Source organism: Pinus tabuliformis, chromosome 6, assembly GCF_031772625.1.
Source record: "Pinus tabuliformis cultivar Carrire ecotype Pingquan chromosome 6, CPIR1, whole genome shotgun sequence".
Taxonomy (NCBI): domain Eukaryota; kingdom Viridiplantae; phylum Streptophyta; class Pinopsida; order Pinales; family Pinaceae; genus Pinus; species Pinus tabuliformis.
This window is the reverse complement of record NC_142292.1, coordinates 1,416,849,716-1,416,875,012: the sequence shown is the minus strand read 5'-3', so window position 1 is coordinate 1,416,875,012 and position 25,297 is coordinate 1,416,849,716.

The following is a 25,297-nucleotide window of genomic DNA, read 5'->3' as shown; positions in this document are numbered from 1 at the left end:
TATTGAATTTAATAACTTAGTTTAAAGCATTACTCTCTGGATTTATAGCTTGCACATATTGTGTACACTCTTGGAATAAAAAGACTTACCTAGGTTGATAATTAATGTGAGGCAATTAGGAGTTTTAAAAGAAACCTTTTAACGCCCAACACCAAGCAACTCAATGATTACTATGAACTTCAAAAGATTTTCCAAGGATGAAATAATGCTTTTGATCCTTCAAAAGAACTTACATCAACCATTTAACTCAATCCTAAAACAAGAAATCATTAATACTAAATGCATAGGTAGAAAGAAATAAAAACTAGAGATGCATGTGAATAAGAAGTGAAAAGAAGGAAATAAAATGATACGAAAGGGCTCTGAGGTTCCTAGGATGGCTAAGACCAAGGAAACTCAGAGACCTATGGAGGAGAAAAATATTTAGAAGCTTAACATGACACCAATCTTCATTATTTTCATCAATAGAATTACATCCCTGCAAGAAAATACAATGGAGCTGCAAGACTACAAGCTCTCTCCACAATAACACAAATGAAAATATCCTCCTAGAGAAAAATTCGACTTGGTACTTATACAGAATGATTAGGAATCATTTCCCATGAATGGAGGAAGCTTTCCCCACCAAAATTCCTTGATTAGTGGATCTAGTCCCCAACACTAGGAATTTGCATTAAATCGAAGGGAACACATTCCTAGATTTTCTCAATCATTCCCTAGAGGCAAATTCGACTTGGTACTTATACAAAATGATTAAGAATCATTCCCCATGGATGGAGGAAGCTTTCCCCACCGAAATCCATTGATTAGTGGATCTGCTTCCTTGATTGGTGGTTCTGCGCCCTTGATTAGTGGAACATATTCCTATATTTTCTCAATCATTGGAGTTCCGCAATTTGTGCCATAATTCCAAAATATCTTGTTGAATTATTAGTTATTATTGATCCTCTAGTAGTAGGGAACAAGTCCCTAAATTATCTCCTCCTCCAAATTTTCATAATCTGCTCAATATTCTCATAATATTCCACAAAAAATAAATAATATTAGGCACAAATATTCAATTATTCATAAACCTTCCTAATGAATATATTGAAGTTAAAAATAAATTATTTAATGCAAAAATAGAGGTTTAATGTGTTGAAGTATGGTCATATGCCTTAATTTGTGTCTAATTTAGAGGCCCATCATGTAGCCCCCTTGTCGCGTAGCTCTACAACCTAGGCAGTGTAGTTTATAGTCTCGCACCTCCTTGTAGCTACCTAGAGCACTAAGACTATGCTACCTTCATGTAGTCATTGGGTCAGATCCCCAATGTATGGCTTCAATCGGTTTCCATTTACCCTTCCTAGAAATGGGTCTCCATTCAACTTCGTGAGATGAACTGATCCACCATCTGTAATATTTTTGATAACATATGGCCCCAGCCAATGCATCTGAAATTTTCCTGGAAACTTATCAAACTTACTGTCATATAATAAAACCAAATCATTTACCTTGAAGGTGCACAGTTTGATGTGCCAATCGTGCCAATCTTTTTCACGTTCCTTCTAAACCTGCTGATGGAATCCATCCAAAAACAATCTTCTTTGAGCTCCATTAGCTACGCGAGCCTCTCTTCTAAGGCTCAGTGGTCCACCATTCCTGTGAAAGCCACTATGTGTAGACTAGGCACAATATACTCCATAGGCATGATAGCTTCCATGCCATAGACCAACCTAAAAGGTGTTTGACCAATAAGCATTTTACAAGTAGATTTATAAACCCATAGCACTGTTGGTATGCACACGTCCCAATCATTTTGCTGCACATTACAAAACTTTGTCAGGGAATTCTCCAATATCTTATTAAAAGTCACAACCATTCCATTGGCTTGAGGATGATATGGCATACTCTTCTGATGGTAAACCTGGAACTCTTCTGTTAGTGCGTTGATCGTTTCATTGAGAAAATGTGTACTGTGATCACTCATCAAAACCTTCGGGAAACCAAACCTGGTCAACACATATTCGAATATAAATTTCACTGTTGTTGCCTCTGTAAAGTCCTTCATAGGCTGTGCCTTCGTCCATCTGGTCAAATATTCAGTGGCGGTGATGATATACCACGCACCTGTTTTCTTACCTCAAGGTTGAATCGGTCCTACAAAATCAATTGCCCGTTTCTCAAATGGCTGTAATGACACCTGCAGATTCAAAGGTAGCTCATCCCTTCACAACGACCTGCACGTCCTTTGACATGCATTTCATGCCCTACAATATGCTTTAGAATCCTTATGCAGTGTCGACCACCACAACCCAGCGTGAAAAATCTTCTACGTTGTTTCTTTTCTTGCATAATTTCCTCTCAAAACTCCTCCATGAGCTTCATCAAGGATACTGTTTCTTTCAAATTCTGGCACATAGCATCAAAGTATTTCGTCCGATCCCATCTTATACAAATGGCTTGCAATAATTGAAAAGTCTATCGCGTGCACAACCAATTCTTTCTTCTGTTGATTGGTGTATCCCTTTGGAGCCGTTCCTATGGTCAGAAAGTGGATACTGCTCGCAAAATGATTATATGTTATGCGCACCGCAAAGAACTACACATCAGGAATCCCTTCCTCCAAATTGGTAGGCTCCTCCCCTATTTCAATGCGTGATAGATGGTCTGGCCCTGCATTCAACCTTCATGGCTTCACAATCACCTCGAAATCATACTCCTAAAATAATAACATCCATCTGCATATTCCCCCCCCCCAACATAGGCTTATTCACTAAATAGTTTAATGCAAAATGATCTGTGTACATCTTGAATTGTCTGCCTAACAGGTAATGTCTAAACTTCTGGAGTGTGTACACCATAGCCAAGCCTTCATTCTCTGTTGCTGAATAACTCTTTTCAGCCTTTGACAACTTCCTTCTAGCAAATGCTATAGGGTGATCCAGCTCTCCTTCACCAGCTTGTGTTAGCACTACTCCTAGCGCAATACATGAGGCATCTACATGCACATGGAACTCCTTATTCCAATCTGGGAACACTAGGATTGGTGCAGTGACCATTTTCTCCTTTAGTACATCTAGGTTGCACTGACATTCTTCATCCCAACAGAATGTAGCGTCCTTCTTCAGTAGATTTTCCATAGGTGCTAATTTGAGCATAACTTTTGATGAAATTCTGATAGTATCCAGTATGGCCTAGTGTTGTGCACAACTATTTAACACTCCTTGGGGCTTCCAAATTGACTATTACCATGATCTTAGTAGGGTCCACCATAAGTCCTTGCCTACATACCACATGCCTTAGCAAGATCCCAAAAGGGACACAAAACAAACATTTCTTCAGGTTTAGCACAATTTGATACCTTTGGCACGTATCCAACATTAAGCACAGACTATCTACATGGTGCTTGAATATCCCGAACACTGTCCAGTCATAAAAATAGACCTCCAAGAATTTGTGAATAAACTCTTTGAACGCCGCGATGACTACCCGTGAGAAAATCACCGGCACATACTTGAGCCTAAAGGTATCATTATATACTAGAAACATCTCCACTCTATCTCAAAGGTGGTCTTACTCCTATCTTCTGGTGTGCTCTTTATTTGATGGTAAATATAGAACCCATCAGTGAATGAATAGGCCTCCTTCCGGCCAACATTATCCAGTACTTCATATGTGAGCAGAGTTGGAAAATGATCATGAACGCAAGAATCGTTAAGCTTCTTGAGATCTACACAAATCCTTATTTCATCTTTTTATTTATTTTCCTGAACTACCATTGGACTCACCCAATTAGATTCCTCCACTGGTTCAATAATACCCGCTGCAAGCATCTTATCCAACTCCAAGTGGACCTTTTCCTTGTATTTGGGATTAAGGTGATATGGCCTCTGCTTAACAGGCTTCGCGTCCGGTTTTAAAGTTATTTTCATCACTCCCAAATCACCTATTATGCCTTTTAAGTCCAAAAATTTGGTAGGGAATAAATCTTGATATTCGCGGAGCAACTCAGTGACTTTGTCCACTGTAGCATCATCCTAGTAATCCCCTATCTTTGCAAACTTTAGTTCCACTTATGTACCAATGTTTACTTGCTTAGTTTTTAGTGGCGTAGTGATGTTGGGGTTCTCTATCTGTAGTCCCTCTACTTCGCGGTGGCCTTCTGCTTCGGGGATGTTAATATTCCTTGGATCCTCATCCTCTCCTTCGGAAGTCAAACTATAGCACTCCAGTGCATGGTGCAGCTGGGTGCTCCAATCTGGTTGAACCAATTCCAAGGGATCCTGTGGAATTCTAAAGATCATTGCCTTAACCTCCTGCAGCGCTTCATCAATACTTTCAAAAACATCTTCAAATCTGAATGTCCTCACGAACCCTTCTCTTAAAATATCCCATTCTGCGGTGTCATGGCAGAGCTCCGTCTCTAAATACTAGTTCATAGGGATTATTTCTAGAGTGTGACAAAATAAATTCACCCACTCTAGTTGTAGCTCCGTTCCATAAAACTTTGTCCATTTTTCCAAATGATCACGCAGATCATTTCTCCCATCATACTTCTCAGTCAACTGTACCCTAGAGCAATAAAATCACATCCTCATCATCCTCCTATAGTCACGCCATTTTTCAAATCTATCTTTATGCGTACCCCACCACTGTGCAGGCATAATTCGTAGCACCAATTCCAGCACTTCGAAGGGATGATTCTCAGGAACTTCCCTTTCAAATGCATCCAAAAATTTATCTACATTAGTTAGACCATCATAACAAGGAAAAATTCTTACCTCAGATGATAAAAAGCACAACGATTTAGTCATCATATTACAACACTGCGTAGATACTTCATGCAACCTATTATGCCAGTGCTCCAGTTCTTTGTACGAATCTAAGGTGCAGGAGTTTTCACAGTCCCATGTGATTTGTCCATCGACTGTTGGACTAACCCGATCTTGGTCTCACACTATTATTTTATAGATCTGATCCAGATCATCATCGCTTTCCTCATAGTCATGGACTGGTTCAGTATAGCATGGTCCTTCTGTAGGGTCTAGTGGCACTACGACGCGGAGCATTTTCCTTTCAAACGACATTTTCTTCTTCTTCAGGTTGATGACCCCATTCATGTCGATAGCCTAATCAATCCCCAAGAACACGGGATATGGATTTTTGTCATCAACAATATCTATCACTTCAAAATCATCCAGCGTGTTCACACCTTCTATATCTATGGTTACCCCATGTAGTCATCCCATAGGGATAATATTCTGTTGATTTTCCATTATTAATTGGATTAGAGACCAATGCAGTGTAGGTCTCCCCATTCTTTCACAACTCTATTTATGAAAAACATTTGCATTTGACCCCAGATCCAAAATAACTTGATCCATCTCATAGTATCCTATTTGCGCGGTGAACCTGATCTTGCACACTATTCTTGTCTTATGTCTGCAATCTTTCTGGACATGCGGTGCCAATTAGAAGCATTATCCTGACCGAAACATTTGTTTATTAACTCCTATAATCCTTTTATAGACTTGCTATCATGCAACAACTTCATACAAGTTTCAAAGAAAGTAGTAAGCATGGAGGGGTAAAATTCTTCAGATAGCCTATCTTGACTTCTTGAGGTAGAGGGTTCAGCGAAACTTTTCTTTGCTTCCATTAACATTTCCTTTGCACACTCCAGATCAAACCCAACTTCTTTTTCTAGAGCATTGTAGATCCATCCACCTTCTTGAGGTTGTTTTCCCTTATCGTCACCAGTCGTCATACCACTTCGCAGCACGATATTCACATTGGGATCCTCTTTGCGAGGCTCGACCCTCATCATTTACAGGTTCTGGGTAGGCTGCTCAGGTTGTGTCTTCTTCTCCTACATTTTAGCTATCAATATAGGGCATTCTTCTATTGCGTGGTCAAATTGAGTACAATACCAGCATGACGGGCGTGTCTGGCTCATACACTCCTGCGTGTAGTGTCCTAATACTCCATAATTATAGCAAATAACTTGTCCTCAACCTCTCCCAGGACTTCCTCCTCCTCGGCCTTCTCCTTGTCCCTGATATCCTCCATGCGTTGCCTCGACACCTTGATCCAGAAGCCGAGTTTCTATTTTCATTCGATACACGAGCGTTCTTTCCATCATCAATTCATAGCTATGGCAGTTACATTCATTGTGGCCCACTGATTTACAGAAATTGCAGAATAGTTGTTGCGGCATTTATAAAAACTTTTGCAGTAAGTGGAAATTGTCTGTTACATGTTTTCCTGCTACTTGACAGATAGTGCACCACAACGCGGGTCCCGTACTTGGTCCATCTTGAGTTTCTTGCCTTAGGGGCATTGGCCCTCCTCATGCCATATAATTTGTGAAAATAGGTTAGTGATCCTTATCATGGCCCTAGCTTTTACACTTGAGGCACCAAACTTCTTCACGCACTTTCAGTTGAGCCGCTCTTTAGGCTCCTTTCCCAAATAATGATGGGGTCGAGGATGATAGTTTGGGCCCCTTTCCCCTATAATGATGGCACTACCTCAAGGGATAAGTCCTACTCCCATGAGAAGAGGATCCATATCCCATCCATATTTCATATATAAACCTCCCTTCTTCCCAAGCACAAGCTAGTCCTAGTCATAGTGTTTGGTTGAGTGTTGATGCTATTTTGGTTTGGAGTAGAAAAGCAAACTATTACTAGTGGTAGCTATCTAGTTGTGTGAGGAAGAAGTGTGATTTGGTTTGGAGTGAAGCCTAAAGGGAAGAGCTTTAAAACTATTGTTGTTTGAATCCATTGTGGAATGCTAGCAAAGGTGTGTGGGAACCTGGTCTTGTCAGAGGAAGACTGCGATGTCAAGAAAAATGTTTGTAATCTCTCTTGGATATTAATATATGCAACTATCCATTGACTTCCTACATGTTTTGTAATATTACATATTCATGGCTTAATGTTTCTTGACTTGTTAAGTAGGTTGAATTGCAATTTTTCTATTATCATGTTCATTGTTTATTGTTGTTTACTTGTTTTAGGAGTTTGAATAAGGAAGCGAGAGATTGCTAGAGTGAGCAAGTAAGGACATCATCAAGCAAGATAAGAAAACCAAGAGGTAGGACCTCTTAAGGGATTCTAACCTAAGGAAATCTTCCATAGAATGTACTATTGTGGCTAGAACCATTATTTGGCTAGAGGAATTTGTTCATGTCCACACTTATAATTTTACTTCCCCACAAATTGGGGACTCCACTGGGGATCCCAATCCTTTAGTTTATCTTGGATTTCATGATTCCATGAGAAATTTTCTAGTTTTAGGTTTCCCCTTTGGCTCAGTTTATTTTCTCCTAGTTATTGGTTTGAGTCTAAAATTCATAGTAGCAGATTTGGTCCCTGTTTCAATTTTTTTTTTTTTTTTCCATAGCTCCCTCGATCAACACACTTAATTAGTTGACAGTCGCGCCGACCAGCGTGAGTTGCTGAGAAACAGTCATGCCGAATAGTCTCTGGTGCTTGTTGTCAGTTAGGAAGCGCATCGATGCCTGTGAGTCAAGAGTAGGGCTTGACCCAAATCTTGGCCAGTGTGTTCTGCTCTTGTGGTTTTGACCCCATAAGCCTTTTTGACCATTTTACCCCTAATTAGAAAACTACTTTTCATTTGGTTTTGTTTTCTTGTTGGCTTATCATCTTTCTACTTGATTGATTGAGTCATTGAGTGGCCAGCGACACTAGGGCATCTAGTTGGTCACCCATACAGCAATTTGCGAACTCATTAAGTCGGGTTGTAGGTGTTTTTACTCTTTGAATTTTGTTTTTGGTCCTTTTTACGACTTCGACCTATTTTTACACAAGTCTGAAAAAGTTTCGTTTGCTTTCATAAATGTTTCTTTTCCGACATAGATTACATTGTTGGTCTTGTGTTTGGTAAAGTTGGTGTTTCATTGATCTGAATGAACTTCTCTTTTCATTTTTTCATCTGCTTGAAGAGCTTATTGTCTCGAAAACTTTTTCACTGAAATATTGTATGTGAAAAGCTTGTTTCGTTGTTTCATGAAAAAGTATGAAATTCTAGCTTGTTGCATCATTATGTTACAATAATTTTCATCTTTTAAAAGACTAGAATTGCATCAACATTTGAAAAAGGAAGATAATTTTTTTATTTTTAAAGGACTAATAGATAAGTGCTTGTCAGGAAATTAGGAATTGGAATGCATTTTTCATTATTTTATTTTTTTGAAAAGGTAAGGTAGTGAAAGATAATTTCATTTTCAGTTGCTTGATTGTTTGCATTTGATTGAGTAGTTTCTACCATCTCTAGTGTAGGCATTTCATCGAATTGAAAGGGTCTTGTCTCATTTAGTTGCATTTAAGGTTTTTCGAGTAGCATTGCTAAGACTTGAAAACTGAAAATTAACTCAAGGTCAACTTTAAAATGAATTCAATTAACCTAAGGTGCATTTGACATTAATGATCATATCTAGAAGGTATAGGCTAGAGACATGTTCCAGCGTCTTTAAACCTAGCAGTTGTCGTTAGCTTCAGCATTAGACAGTGCTAGTAGGGATTTGTGCTCCCCATACCATCGAGTATATAACGGGAGACCCCACTAGGTTGTAATCCTTTTATCCTTAGGAAGCCGAGTCAGCCGCCTTGCAAGCATGATATACCGAACACAACATTCGGGGAGATTGCCTGCTCGTACTTCTTGGCTTGCCAGGAGGTATTATGAAGTTCACGGTTGCCTGGTAATCCTGTTTTCCTAGATCATACAGAGTAGTCATTTGATCTTTTTGACTCATTAAACTTAAAAGATCATTTGAGCACTTGTACTTTCGAGCTCATTTCCAAACGAAAGCAATAGAGTCATCTTTGTTTCTTTCTCAACTCTTAAAAAATGAAAGGGCACCAGTCTTTTATGTGTCTTAATAATTGATTGCCCATGATCCAAAACATCCTGTTAGTCTTTTTGACCAAATTGTGAGTTTCCTTAAAAGGACATTGTCACACGGAATGAGTCAATCTTGCGGACAAGATAGACCTTCCTAGAATCTAAAGAAGACCTAGTGACAAGCAAGCCAATCACAAACTATCTTTCTCTAAATATGCATTTATAAACAAAGTCAAACAAGTGTTTTAGGCCTACCTTGGGTCCAACGCAAGTTTGTGGGAGCCTCGCTCCTTCGATCCAAATGAGCTCCCTTGTCGCAAATCTGCAAACACAAACAAGCAAACAAATTAAATAGCACCTGAAAAGCCAATATCATAAAACATATTTAACATGAAAGTCAAGGAATTCATGAAACAAATGACATAAGACAATTTGTTGAGAAAAATGAATATGATTTATTAATTCAAATCAAAAGAAGAACTTTACAACCTGTGCCTTGACGCTGTACAAGCTCCTCCCAGGGTCCACCAAGAAGTCTCCTCTACTTTGACAAGTTTCACTCTCTTCCCAATGAAGCCAAAAAGGTATGTGATCTCTCCTCTCAAGCTTAACTAGGAAGTCTTAATTCCACCAGCATTTACCCTCAAAAATGTTTAGCTTCTAACCTCCCTAGCAACCAACCCAATGCCTTAATTTATAGTGCAATGGAGGGAAGTTACTAGGTCCTCCTTCAAAGGGATAAAGCCCTCCTTCAAAGGGATAGCTCCTCTCATCAAGGGATTAGCTCCTTCTCTTTTGGGATGCATGAACCACCTAAGAGCGACCAATCCACGTCAAAATTCCTTCTAGAATCATCTAGAATTAACCCAAAGTGAGTTTTTTATAATAAACTTGCACCTTTTTGACTTTCACAGGGGTCCGCACCCACTCCTTTAGGGACAAAGCGGGCAGGTCCGTAGTTTTTGTAAACAGGAGGTGCCAGACTGCAGGCAACAGTGAGAGAAAGTGCAAAACCAGAGCTTTGTTGATTTTCAATGTATTTCTCTCATTTTCAAAGCTTGACTTGAAGAGCTGAGGTCTGAGACTTGCTTAGGAGGAAAGTACAAGTGATGATAGACCCATACTGACTGCAAATAATCATGGTGATGATATTTTTGTGTAACAGATTTCCCCCTAAAGTGCGAAGTCTGTAGTAGATGAGGATTTCATTTATCATTTAGGAAGAGTGAAGTACTTTATCATTTCGAGGATCATCTTGTGGAGAGCCCGGTTGGAACCTGTAAAAACATTCAATGTAAGATATATATATGAGATCATATCATTGTTGAGGTAGGCATTCCCATACTCAGATCAAAACTGACTTAGAAAACTAACTACTGCTCTGATACAGGAATGATCTTGTAAGACATCACAAGTATAGACTCATGTGGACACAGTATGGACGCAACCATCTGTTTATGAATAGTCCATTATATAATGAATACAAAATTCCTCGCAGCCTGGATTGTGGAAACTAGATCTAGGGTCTTCATTTCTACTTCCCGAAACAGTACGATTCTATCCATGCGAATGAATGTGTTGAAGTCGAACATGGTAGAAACCACTTGATTACCAGTCAATGATGTAAACTGTTAACAAGTGTGAGAGAAACCACCAATGATGTCAATGGCTCTCAAAGTACCCAGTACAATCCATGAGATGTGAATAAATGTGTTGATGTCAAACATGTCACAGAATCCTTTGATCGAAGGTCAATGATGCAACTTGTCGTCAAAGGCGAGAAACCTGCCATTGAGGCATGCAGATCCCAAGGTACTGACGATTTCTAGATCATCTTTCTAGATAATGAGCTGAAGTCGATAGAAAGTGATCCATCGCAGGCAAGCCCACAACACGAAATCATAGATCAAGTTGAAGAAATTTAGTTGAAAGGACTGACTCAGGGATGCTCAAGATGGATGATAGATATTTTGCAGATGAATGGCTTATTGGCAATGACCTCTTGAATACATAACGACACAACAGATGGGCTGGTGACAATTGAACCAAAGTTAATACCCAGAAACTGGCTGAAGACTTTCAATGTGGTTTGATCAACTGTTAGGCAAAGGATTTCCCAACCCAGGTGAATAAAAGTGTCGTGTTCAAGAGTTGTTACAAAGTATGACAAACAGGCTCATTTTTCTCTCTTTTCCCCCACCATTTTTGGCAAGTACCTCTTTATTTTTGACAAGCTTGAGGAGGATAACATTTGCTTGATTATAAGCTCATCCTTCGGATGAGTTCAACTTAGTTTAAATTCGAACGCTAAGAAGGAGTGGTTTGTTCATGTTTGTAATTGAACAGGTCCTTTACTGTGAAATTTTAACGAGTCCAGTATAGGAGAAACTCGGTGTTTTTAAATTTTAGAGAGTCTAAAAAAACTTAAGAAGACTCCAGGGTTGACCTTTTTAGTAAATTTGTGTCTCCCAAGCCCGAAAAAGTATAAAATAATACTTGGGAGAACCGCTTGATCTTTACGACCAAGGATTAATTTTCGTAATTAGTGCCCCTGATCCGAAAAAGTAAAAGAGCGATCAATGACACGTCATTTTATAACCAATATCGAATTTGAAACGACAAAAATCCGGCAATATTTTCATGTTTTTACGGTCAGAAAAGAGCTGTAAGTGGACCGTCTTTTTAGTTCCATTTTAACGAGTTTAAAAAGAAAAACTCAGCGATCTTTTCATGTTTTAGGAGTCAGAAAAGAGCTTAAAGGTGACTCTAAATGTTTTTTCGTTGAAAATGATAGATTTCGCCTGAATAATCCATTATCCTGAACAAAAATGCAAACATTACTCATACCTGTTTAAAATGGATAAAAATGCTGCAAAAATTACCTTTCCAAAGTGAAACATAAACAAATTTGCAATTTATTTACTCAAAAAACTTATAAAAAGGGCTTTCGTCAATTCATTTTTACCGTTTGAGATTTGGGTGAGAAAATAGTGCTTTTGTTCAGAAAACTTCCCGTGAAGATTGTGGAAAATCCAACCGTCAGAATCGAACACCGTCTTCTCCAGGTAATCCACATCATCCTACTCTTCATTTTTAACCGTTTCATTTTTTTTTAAGGCTTTTATTTCATTTTTTGGAGGGTTTTTAGGCTAAAAACCCACGCACGGGGGCCCGCAAGCGTAACACTAGCAGCCCGCGGACCCCGACTTTTTCTCAATGGGGAAAAAGTCAGGGGTCTGCACCTTCCATGTAGGCAAGGTGCGGACCCACGCACTGTATCTAACCTAGAGGGTGCAGTCCCCGCAGCAAGGGTTTTTAACCCAAAAATTCTCAAATTTGGCCCAAACAAATTAATTTCTAGCATTCTAATTTGTCTTTTTATTGGATGCAGAGAGTGCATCATGCTAGATTGGCATGAACGAGAGCATGAGGACGTGGATCTTGCCGCGTTGAATCACTAACCTTTGATCGATGCATTGAAGGCATGCGGTTTGTACAAATTCTAGGCCATACCTGGCATGAGGGCCCAGGTGGATTTCTTACAGTGGTTGGTTGATAGATGGAGCATACAAGACCAGTGCTTCTTCATTGATGGCCACCAACTCGAAATTAAGCCGGCAGACATATATTTCTTGACCGGTTTTCCTAAGAGAGGCGAAGACTTGACTCTATTCGGGACTAGGCCAGGTGGCCAGTCTGTCGATAGCCTCCGGCTAGAGTTCTGCAACAACCAGGCTAGAGACAAAGGGATAGACATTAAAACCATATCCCTTCTTGAACTCATGGTGATTACGTTTACTGTCACCAGATTTTGCGGGAGTGCCGCATTACATATTGCCACCGGATCCCAGATGCGGATGGCAGTTGACTGCTTTTGAGGCACCATCTTCAACTGGTGCGATGTTGTGTTGGTCAATGTAAAAGGCCAACTGACCAGAGCCAAAAATGGACAACTGAAGACCTTTGGTTATGGGGCTTTCGTTGTGAGCTTTGGTCTAGAGAGGGTTCCCATGTTGATCCCGCAGCACCTTATTGTTGGAGCTGGGCTTCCTCAAGAGCCCAAACTGATGTGATGGGTTGCAGTTATGGCCCGTCATCCAGACGAGGGGACAGAGGTTGTTCTATTTAAACCTGAGTATTTCCAATGGTTGGAAAACCAGGTTTTTTCTATTCAGGACTTCCCTTACGCTGGGGTAGATTTTCGTGGTGACCCAGACATGGCTCTTCCACTAGGAGAGCAATGGGATGACTCAGGTAAAATCATTTTCAACATTTTCCTATTAATTTTTTTTTTTTGTTATTTTTCTATTGTCCCAAAACTGATAGTAAAAGTTTCAAATGCAGATGTGGGTCCACAGCGACCAGTCGCTCTCCGGCCTTACGAGAGGAAACAACCAGTTGCAGCCGTGCCAGCCCCATAAGACGAATCAGCAGAGGTTTTGGCCGAGTTGGAGAGTCATCTATAGCGCTTGACAGGAGATATTCCGGAGACCACCATAGATGACATTCCTCGTCGACTTCAGCGCTATGTGATTGGGGTCCCAGGACCTTTTAGGAGGTTCCTTTGCAAGGTGGCCCGTGTAGTGGTTTCTTATCGAGATCATCACCAGTGATAGGATGATCACCTATTGTGGGCACATATGACATTTTTGCTTTTTGTACTTGTCATTTTTGCTGATCATAAGGTTTTTTTCAACCTATGATCGAGGACGATGTATTTTTGACACACTCCTATATATATATATATATATATATATATATATATATATATATCACTATTACGGCTTATCTTATAAATCATGTTATGGAATGTTTTTAAATTTACATGTATGATTATTGCAAATGTCTACTTAACATTCGAGAAGCAATTGCATCTACTAATGTATTTAAAGATCTTGGAATATGCTGATATTCAATATAATCAAACTCACGTTCCATGAGACGCACTCTAAAAAATAATCTCAATAACACTGGAATTCTAATGGCATACACTCTATTAAGCTGTAATACAATGAGTTCAGAATCTAACCTCACTATCAAACTCCGAATCCCAAATGAAATAGATTCAGATAATAACTCAATCACTGCACTATACTCAGAAATGTTGTTCGTTGTTTGACCGAGGCTTACCCCATGCATAGATACCAACTCGTCAGAGGGCGAATAGATAACCCAAGCTGCGGAAGAAATGTTCCGTGTATTACGACAAGCACCATCAGCGAAACCAATGTATGTTTGGAGAGGCATCGACATCTGCAATACCAAGAGTAAAACCAAGATAAGCAAGAATAATGACGAAAAACACTCTCTAAGCTAAGCATACTTTTTAAACTAAAACACACCAGCTAGAAAGAAAAACTATCCTAACTAAAAATCTCCATACCCATTCTTTAAGCATAATACCTCTTCAGGTAAATACCATTTCTGGGTTTACCTAAAGAGTCCTCGTCAAAGTCTACCAATTCATAGGCCCCTTTTGCTTGACAACATAGGGACCATGCCATATAGGAACGAATTTTCCAGCACCTAATTTATCATTAGCTTGATCGTAAACTAAGACTAGATCTCCTTCCAAAAAATTTCGAGGGGTCACATTTCAATCATACTGAGCTTTCATACGTTTTGTGTGAGTTTCGATTGCCAATGGAGCATCACGTCGATTCTCATCTAATTGAGCCAAGTATAACAAACGTTTTTCCTCTTCGGAAGTGGCTGGAAGTAATTCGATGGCCATTTGCAATGATGGGATTTCACATTCAATGGGTAACACAGCTTCCAGACCATAAACTAGTTGGAAAGGAGTGAACCCTATTGATGTTTTTACTGAGGTTCGATACGCCCAAAGCGTTGAAAATAACATGTTATGCCAATTCGACCGATGAATCCCAATGATTCGTCAGATCATGATGACTAAAACTTTGTTGATGGATTCAACCAGACCATTATCTTGTGGATAATAAGGAGTTGAACTATTGTGACACAACCTAAGCTGGCCTGTAAGTTCGGTCATCATAACGTTTCGAAAATGACGCCCATGATCAGTGATAATCACTTGTGGGACACAAACCTAGCAATTATATGATTGAACATGAAAATTGCATCTACCTTGCCGTCTGCCTCAAATGTAGGCATCGCCTCGGCCCACTTGGTAAAATAATCTACTGCAAGGATGATATACGCATGCCCCCCGGCCGAGTGAGGGTTACATGTAATAAAATCGATACCCCATTTGGCAAAAGGACCAACAACAATTATAGGGTGGAGAGGAGCAGGTGGAGTGTGCATATTTTGATCAAAAATTTGGCAGTTGTGGCATTTTCGGACCGCGTTAATACAATCTTTAAACAAAGACGGCCAGAAGTAGCCAGCGCGCAATATCTTTTGGGTTGTGGCATACCCAGACATATGACCACCACACACTCCAGAGTGACAGTCATTTAGAACCCTTTCAGCTTCCTCATGAGTTAAACAACGTCAAAAAACAGAGTCCGCCCCACGGCGATAAAGAGTATCTCCAATAATCTTGAATTGTTGGGACTGGAATCATATTTTCCGACGTTCTGACTTTGAAATTTCTGGCCGAAAGGATTGGGTCTGGAGATAAACAATGATATCCCCATACCACGGGTCTAAAGTGCTGATTAGAAATAAGGATTCGTCCACAATGGGCTCCTCCGCCACAGTTTCCATGTCAGCATGCGAGAAGTCACACATTAATTCCGCAAAACTAAAGATTTCTTAGACTTAGACTTCTCAAATTCCAAGTCGAACTCCTGCAGGATAACAATCCATTTAGAGTACTTGTCCCCTAGCAATTGCTTGGTCAAAATGTAGATCATAGGGTTGCAATCAGAAATTACTATAGTTTTACGTAGTAAAATGGAGTGACGAAAATGTTGGACAGCTTGAACAGATGCCAATGCCAATTTCTCCACATGTGAGTATTTTAGCTCAGTTGGATTTAACGTTCGACTAAGGTAATATATCACATGTTCAGTACCGAATTCATCTTCCTGAACTAAGACCATTCCAATGGTGGAATTAGAGGCGGCGAGATACAAGAAGTAATCCTGGTTGTAGTTGGGAGGATGCAATAACGATGCATGGGTCAACGTGTGTTTTAGTGCATCAAAATATTTCTGAGCTATCTCATCCCAATAGAATGGAGTATTCTGTTTCAACAACCGGGTAAAACCCTTTGTAACCTCGATGTAGTTAGGAATGAATCGTCGTAAAAATTTTGCTTTCCCTTGCAAAATTTGGAGTTGGCGAAGACTCGAAGGAGGAGGCAATTTGACAATAGCTTCGACCTTCGAGTGATCGACGCGAATGCCGGCTTTCGAAACAACAAACCCTAGAAATCGACCCGTTTCTATACAGAAAACACACTTGTGTGGATTCAACCGAATCCGATAATGCCTACACCTCATAAAGATTGCTCGTAAATGGATGAGATGATCAGCTCAATGTAATGAATGGGCAGGAACATCATCGAGATAGGGTTGCACAATGTGCTTGATGTCATGAAACGCATAAGACATAGCCCTTTGAAAAGTTGCTCCGGTATTCTTGAGCCCAAAAGGTAATTTACAATAAGCAAATGTCCCTCATGGACAAATGAAAGCCATTTTTGGTTGATCGGCAGGTAGAATATTGATTTGATTGTATCCGGAAAAACCATCCATGAAGGAGAATATTTCGCTGCTGGCACAATCATCAATGATTTGATCGATATAGGGAGTTGGGTAATTGTCCTTTGGATAGGCTCGATTAATGTCCCTATAATCGATACATATTCTTATTGTCCCTTGCTTTTTGTTAACCGGAACAATATTTGATACCCAATCCGTTAATGGGATCGGATAAATGAAACCCGCTTTGAGTAATTTTTCAACTTTTGCTTTAATAGCAGCAGCTTTTCTTGGGTGAATCTGATGCAAACGTTGCCGGACGGATTTAGCATTCAGGTAAGTCTTGATCTAATGAACAACAATCGCGGGATCAATTCCTGGCATTTCCTCATAGGACTAGGCAAACACGTCGCGGAATTCTTGAAATAGAGCCTTTATATTTGAATTTCGTCTTCTGTACACGAGGCACCTATATGAATGGTCTCAACAATTCCTGACTTAACCGAAATGTCAATAGGAATAGTTCGAGAGATGTTTCCCAAATTTAGCTCTGAATCAGGATATTTCATTGGATTATGAGGTTCCTTGACATATTCAGTCGTAAAAATTGATGAAAAATCATTTTCAAAACGATCATTCTCGGGTAAGAACGAAGATTTGTGATGGAGATCTTCCCATGGTAAATCATCTACACATAGGATTTCACGAATTTTCTCATCAGAGTGAACAAGTTCAGAAAACATGATTGAATCCGAGTTTGATGTGAAAAGTGATTCCTCACGGACCACATTCATTAAGTCAATATTGGTTGAAGATGGGTCGGTAAATGACTGCACGACCTCATACGCAATTTCATATGGACTCAAAGGCATGACATCACCAAATGAGTCTATTTCAGATTCAGAAGGAACGATCCAAGGATCATCATAAACAATGGTGTCTGACGAAATCATATGAATGGTTGCAAATGAAGACGATGCGTTGATCGGAGGAAAAGGAAAAGTTCCTAGTAAACCGGCATCTTTAACTAGTCCTACTCCAACATCCTTATACGGGATAGTCGTTTTACCGACATGCTGAATACTTTTCGAAGAGGCTGGGTCAGACGAAAAGTAAGCCAGCTGGTCTATTGTTACGATCTTTCCATTGTGAGGAACTTTATAACCCGAAAGACCGATGAAACGATAGCTATCATAGCGTAAGACCAACTACGACCCAAGAGAAGGTTGTAATCTAGAGGGGCATCAACCACCTCCACATCTAGATTAATGGTTTTTCCTTCAACCCCTATAGGTAAGTCCTGTAGAATGCCAAAAGGATGAAACCCACGGCCATCAAAGGCCTTTAGAATCGTTGGGGATTGATTTAGCGAAGGAGAACCAAGCGATCTCCAACACTTTATCGACATAATACACGTTGAGGCTCCCTCATTAATCACAGTCTGATGAATAGGCTTGTTTTTTACGATCACTGGAATCTGGAAAGCCATTTGATGAGGTAAGCACGGTGCACTATTTTCTAGATCGAAAATTATTAGGTTCGATTCCTGAACATCGACAGCTCCTATAGCCGACAAAAGTAATTTACGCTGTGCTAGACATGATTGTAGCACTTCCAAAGCCGACATTGCTGAGGGTGAAACAGCTGAATCCTCAACAATGTTATAGTTCTGAGCCGCTCTCGCATGTGGATTGAAAGCTGACTTTCGAAGTATACCCTTGGCAGGCGGTTTGATTACCAAGTCTGGATTAGGTTTCTCGATCTGTAGTGGATCGGAACCGGGAGCTGAGGTTGATGGGTTAGAATGAGAAAATTCTGCTTCTTTACCATCAACAGGACTTTTACTACCATAATCATGCGATCGAGTTGCAATTCTAACATGGGACATCATCAGTATAGGTTCTTCATTGGCACTCGAGGAAGAACCTATCATCTTACTGTCTTGACTTGGAAAAGGATCCTTCAAAACAACAGGTGTTTGGGAACCTTTGACAATCTTCGCAACCTCTGCACGATGAGGGCAGTCTCTTGTAAAATGTTCTTCATCACAAATGAGACAAGGATAACGAGGTTTGCGTTTTTCATCATTGGATTTCAATTTTTCAGGTTTCTCTTTTTAATTTTTGTCCGTTTTATTCTTCTTCTTCCCTTTCTTCTTCCCACCGGATTTTGATTTGGCTGTAGATGACTCTACAACGTGAATATCGGTGGAAATCTCCGCAAAAGAATCTCTTGTCGGGGAATCAGGCAAGGTTATGATAGGAGAAGAATTCTTGGAAGACTTCTTCTTACTTTTAGTGTTAACCGTACCAATCATACCATCAGTAGCATGAGACCCTGAAGGAGCTGCAGCGATTTGATTTTGCTTGGGAAGATCGGGGATTTTCTCCTGTAACATACCTGACTGAGTATAGACCAAGTCAAGATACTGTGCTTGAGCAATTACTTGCTCCTTAGTAACAACTACGGCCTTAGCTACATCTTCAGTGATCTTTGGCAACAAAGCTTTTACAAACCATTTAGCCAAGATCTCATCCGGAATAAAAACCTTCACTAAACATCGTCGACGTCTCCATTCATGAATGTGATCTGAAATATAAGTGGACATCGATTGCTTTAACGAAGTTAGTAATTCCGTGCCATTGTCATATCTGACTGGCAACTGAAAATGAGTTAAAACGAGGTAGCTAACTGACTAAAATTATAAAAAGTGCCTCACAGTAACTCAATGTACCACTTGGCCGCGAGACCAATTAGAGTGCGCTGGAAAAGCCTTAGACGGATTGAATCATCTAAAATGGAGTTAGACGCACACCAGAGGTGATAAGTCATCACATGGTTCGACGGGTCCTCTCCTAATTTGCCTTCAAACTTAGGAATATCACTGGGAAACGTATTCGGCATTGGCGACCAAAACGGAAGATAATTAATGGGATCGTTCGTTAGGCGCGACAAGTCAGGCAAGTCCAAAGTTGCGATAAATGGTAACTGACGATTAGGGTCCCTAAAACTCTAGGTCATGAGACCAGCCCCAGGAGGAGGATATCCAGGATAACTAGGAATAGGAATTGCATTTGGGATATTGCATCCTCCTGGAAAACCAGGATTAACCGGACTGTACTGGGGTTGTTGAGGTTGTTGATATGTGTACCCAGGGTATGGTTGATACTGATAGACTAGCTGCTGCACAGCAGGACTGAATTGGTACTGTCCCTGGTACAGTTGATAAGTAAATTGTGGTTGACTTGTGACAACCGTACTTGAACCAGGTTGTCCTACAGGCATCTGAACCGAAGTTTGAATTGTGGATCCAGATGGAGGTAAAGATGTCTGAGGAGTAGATACAGGAACAGTAGAAACCGGAGCTATCGATACTCCAAAAGTAGGTGGGGTAGATTGAACAGATGTTGCGGCAGTTGCAGCAGTCGTTTGAGGCGGAGTACGAGGCGTACTAGGCCCAGGCTGAGAAACTACCGAAGGTACAGAAGTTTGAATAGAAGACTGGACAGGTTGCTGGGGTGTACCAGAAACTAACGGTTGTCCAGTTTGAGATGACAACTGTACATTCGGCTGCAAGACCTGTTGAGTTTGTGATGGATCCCACACTAAATTCATTCCGGGGTACGGACCCATAACAGGCTGAGAATATTGAGGACCATAACTGGGTTGAGGGTAGGATTGATAATTCAAAGGTACATTTCCCGTTCCTTGAACATATGATTGATTGGAGGGTGGTTGGAAACCTTGGTTTGAGTACTGACCTTGGGGTTGATACCCTTGAGGCACGTACTGATACTGGGGTTGACCTTGAGGTACATATTGATACTGGGGTTGACCTTGGGGTACATATTGAGTCTGGGGTTGACCTTGAGGAATGTACTGTCACGTAGGTATGTACTGTCCTTGAGGTTGCCCCCCAGGCACAAATTGGGTACCTTGAGGTTGCCCCCTAGGCGATAATTGAGGATTTTGAGGCTGCCTCTCAGGCGATAACTGGCCACCTTGAGGTTGAGGATTGGAAATAGTACCTGACATCATGAGAATATCTTCTACGCTCAACGGCTTAGTACCATTGCTTGCAGTTAATAACCCTTGATCAATGGGTTGAGGAGATGCTCTCAAAAAAGTACCAGAAAGTGACTGATACGCAGAGGGAACAGAAGGACCACCGTACAAAAAGGATTCAAGCGATTGAGTAAACATGGACGACTATCTTGACATATTTAATGGAGGATAGTAACCTCTAGGTGTTGGGTGATAAGGAACACGAGGTGGTGAAAAACTTAACCCTGGGTTTTCTAAGAAATTAGTTAAAGAAAGATACCAAGCACTGCTCCTAGGTGGACTGTAAAAAATTGATTCACGCTCCCTTAGTTCAATAGCAGGTTGATTTTCAGGGATAGGGATGCCTACTTCTTCTTCCGGAGTACCAAGTTATTCAATAGCTATAAGTCCAGAAGGAAGATTTTGGGTAATTATTCTTTCTACCCTAGGTGAACCAGGACCACTAGAAGCTGGAGAAGCAAACCCCGTTGTCGGAGTAGCAGCAAATTCACTTTCAGGTTCGGATATTTCAGGTTCCTCACCTATATCACTAGTAGATGAAAAGCTACCAGTAACTTCGGAAACAGACACTAATTGTGGATTATAATCTACTACTAAAGCTTGAAAATCAGGATGTACCACCAAAGAAGACTCTCCTTCTTTAGGTGACCCAACTCTATTGTCTCTAGGAGTTACGAGGACTCGCAACCCTTCAGGCCGGCTCGGTGAAAACTCAGGAGGTTGGCCCCAAAGTCTATGGGACTTCCTCGGTAATTCAGCCATGGTTAAAAAATTTTAACTACTTCACACACAAACAAAGTAAAATCTCAATGAAAACCACCTAAAGTATCTAAAGAACCAAACAAATTTGAATCACACGCCTAAAGAATCTAGGAGATCAAACACACACAAACAGTAACTTTCTGTACTGAAAACACTAGTTGGTGACGAAATCCAACGTCGCAGAGTTCAATACAGAAATGGCGGTTGGAACAGTTACCCCGGCAACCTGCTTAATGAATAGACTAGCACAAGTTCCTCCACTTAACCGTCTCGAGTGAAGAGAACCTCCCAGAAAATCCAAGTGAGTCTAGCCAACGTCTGCTCCAGGTACAGTGGGATCTTCCCACCACTGTCACCTTAGGAAGAATCCTAAAGAATATGGTCACTAAGGTTACCAACTGAAACAAATATACCTGGGGGAACAGTCTACGATCCGATACGCACGCAACGGCAGAGTAGCAAGCTCAATCCCCTTGAAGGCTCCTTGACATAATCCAAGGTTTACCAACAAGTGACCCCGGGCTCCTCGATAATGGTTAATCCGAGGTTTACCGTTTTTAATATGTGAATATCTGGCGTCGTTCCCAATGAGGAAGGATTGATTCCCACACTGGTTCGGACACGATCTCGTGCTTCTCCTTTAAGAGGAGCTTTCCCAGAGCATAAATGCAACAATTGGATTTCTTCCCTACCACAAGATACAGCTATTTGTTTGTTTTCACTGTCTTGGAGAGTTAATTACTCTCCTACTCCAAGACACTAGCCTAAGCTATGTTGGTGTATCAGAGCCCTAGAAATAAAAATATTACTAGATGAATTTTACTTTAAGCGTTATTTTTATTGGTTTTTGTTTAAGTCAAGAGGTGCGGAGATGAAACTTGTGGTATGAAGACTCGACTCAAAATCACTAAAAATGCACTTAAAATGATTAAACAATCTTTTCCCTTCAATGAAATTCTAGCTAGGAAAGAGTTTGAGAATGCAAATACTTGTAAACACAAATCTTTCTTAACAAACAAATTAAAAGAAGAGCTTTTGTCCTTTCCAATGCACTCAAAACGAGACAACTAGTTATTTTCACAAAAAATTCCCTTTTCTTTTCAAAGCACTCAACCACTACAAAAAACAAACTTTTTCCAAAAGAGATTTTTTATTTTGTTTATAAAACACTCAAAACTATGAAAATGACTAACTTTGAGATCTATAAATTATAAAAACCTATTTGAAGTCAAAGTCTACAAGATGTCTTTTTTAAGGATGTTTTACTTAGCTAGATGTAAACTAAGGACCAATTTATGCAGAATCACAAATCAGTCAAAAACAACCAATTTTGTTTTCTTCTTTAAAAATGAAATCCAAACTTTTAAACACAAGCTTTTCGAAGTTTTGTAAAGAGAAAACACAAGGCGGATTCCTCAACAAAGGTATATTTCGCAAATGGTCAGACTCATAAGAAGGTTGGTAGAAACCAAGGTGATCTGAGGTTCCTACAGCTTCTAAGCTCAGAGCTACTACAAGACCAAAATGAAAAACAAGCAAAACTTCTAGGAATTTCATCTAAAACCCTAACACCAATGAAATCAACCTAAGGAAAGCTTTTGACAGGTTATATGCAGGTCTGGGCAGTGGATAATATCTTGTAAACAAAAACTAAGCTGACTAACAGAGAAAATCTTAGGTTTTTCAAAATTTTGACAGGGTCCGCAGGCCCACAGTTAACACAGGTGCGGTACCGCTCTGTGCTAAAAGAAAAAGTGCGGATAAGTACGCACTGTATCAAAAGGCTAGGGTGCGGCCCTCTCCCAAAGTTATGAAAAACAAAAAATAACCCTGGATCTACTAATTCTACCCAATTCCACACACAACAAGCCAAAAAAAGAAACAAAAACACAGTTTCTCAGGTCAAAGTAAAAACAAGGAAAAAATCAAGTCCCTAGCAGAGTCGCCATTTTGTCACACGGAATGAGTCGATCTTGTGGACAAGATAGACCTTCCTAGAATCTAAAGAAGACCTAGTGACAAGCAAGCCAATCACAAACTATCTTTCTCTAAATATGCATTTATAAACAAAGTCAAACAAGTGTTTTAGGCCTACCTTGGGTCCAACGCAAGTTTGTGGAAGCCTCGCTCCTTTGATCCAAATGAGCTCCCTTGTCGCGAATCTGCAAACACAAACAAGCAAACAAATTAAATAGCACCTGAAAAGCCAATATCATAAAACATATTTAACATGAAAGTCAAGGAATTCATGAAACAAATGACATAAGACAATTTGTTGAGAAAAATGAATCTGATTGTATTAATTCAAATCAAAAGAAGAACTTTACAACCTGTGCCTTGACGCTGTACAAGCTCCTCCCAGGGTCCAGCAAGAAGTCTCCTCTACTTTGACAAGTTTCACTCTCTTCCCAATGAAGCCAAAAAGGTATGTGATCTCTCCTCTCAAGCTTAACTAGGAAGTCTTAATTCCACCAGCATTTACCCTAAAAAATGTTCAGCTTCTAACCTCCCTAGCAACCAGCCCAATGCCTTAATTTATAGTGCAATGGAGGGAAGTTACTAGGTCCTCCTTCAAAGGGATAGCTCCTCTCATCAAGGGATTATCTCCTTCTTTTTTGGGATGCATGAACCACCTAAGAGCGGCCAATCCACTTCAAAATTCCTTCTAGAATCATCTAGAATTAACCCAAAGTGAGTTTTTTAGATTAAACTTGCGCCTTTTTGACTTTCATAGGGGTCCGCACCCACTCCTTTAGGGATAGAGCGGGCAGGTCCGTAGTTTTTGTAAAATGGAGGTGCGGGACCGCAGGCAACAGTGGGAGAAAGTGCGGAACCAGAGCTTTGTTTATTTTCAATGTCTTTCTCTCATTTTCAAAGCTTGACTTGAAGAGCTGAGGTCTGAGACTTGCTTAGGAGGACAGTACAAGTGATGATAGACCCATACTGACTGCAAATAATCATGGTGACGATATTTTTGTGTAACATATATTTTAAAGCCTTGAAGTTATTTGTTCCATTGACTAAGACAAGGTCATCATGACTGAACCATCTGGTTCACCCAATTCCTCTTCCTCTCCTCCATCTGAAATATTGTCCAAGGAGCCATTTCCTGAGTTACCAAAGTCACTCGAGGACCAAAATGTTGAACTCGCAATTTTTTTGAGTGTTCAACCATTGTCATCTCTTCCTCCACCTACTTTCGATACTGGGTCATCTACTGATCTTGGCTTGGAATCTCCAGAAAACCCCATTCGAACTACAGAGAACTTGTCAACCACTGATGGTCAGCTTGGACTGCTTATCTATCCTCCGAACCCTCTATTTGACGTTGTTGAGATATCATTGCAGCATCTTTATAGTCCGTATGACTAGCCAAGTGTTCCTTTGGAACTATCCCCCAGTACTCGTTCAGCGATTCGTCATCATTTGTTTTCAAACATGGAACCCAAAGGTGATGCTCTAGTCACATCTCCGGATGAGTCTGAAGTTTCTACTCCACACATTATTGAGGGAGAAGAATTGCAATTGCAGTTTCCTCCCGAGGGTTTCCCTTTTTCGGAAGGTATTCCTGCCAATTTTCCACCCAACTATGTGTCTTTGGCACACTTGGTTTTAGGTACACCTAGTGCCTCATCACTTTACCATAATCCTGTATGGGCGTCAGGCATCATGCCTACGTCAAGTCTGTTTATTATGAACGTGACTTCCCAATAGGCTGTTACTTCAGTCTCGGTGCAACCCACCATTCTGAATACTCTTGTATCATCAATCCCAGTTACCAGTCAGACACAATCGATAGTTTCAAAGATTGTCTTTGTCAGTTCCTCTGTCCCGCTAGTCAATGGCCAGATTGTGCCACTACTTGGGGGATAGAACCTGAATGTTTCTATGGTGTCAAGTGCCACTAATGTGAGCGAATCAGAAGCTCACATGCTTGGTATAAACTAACCTTCTTCTGGTATTATTTATAACCCTGATGAACCTAC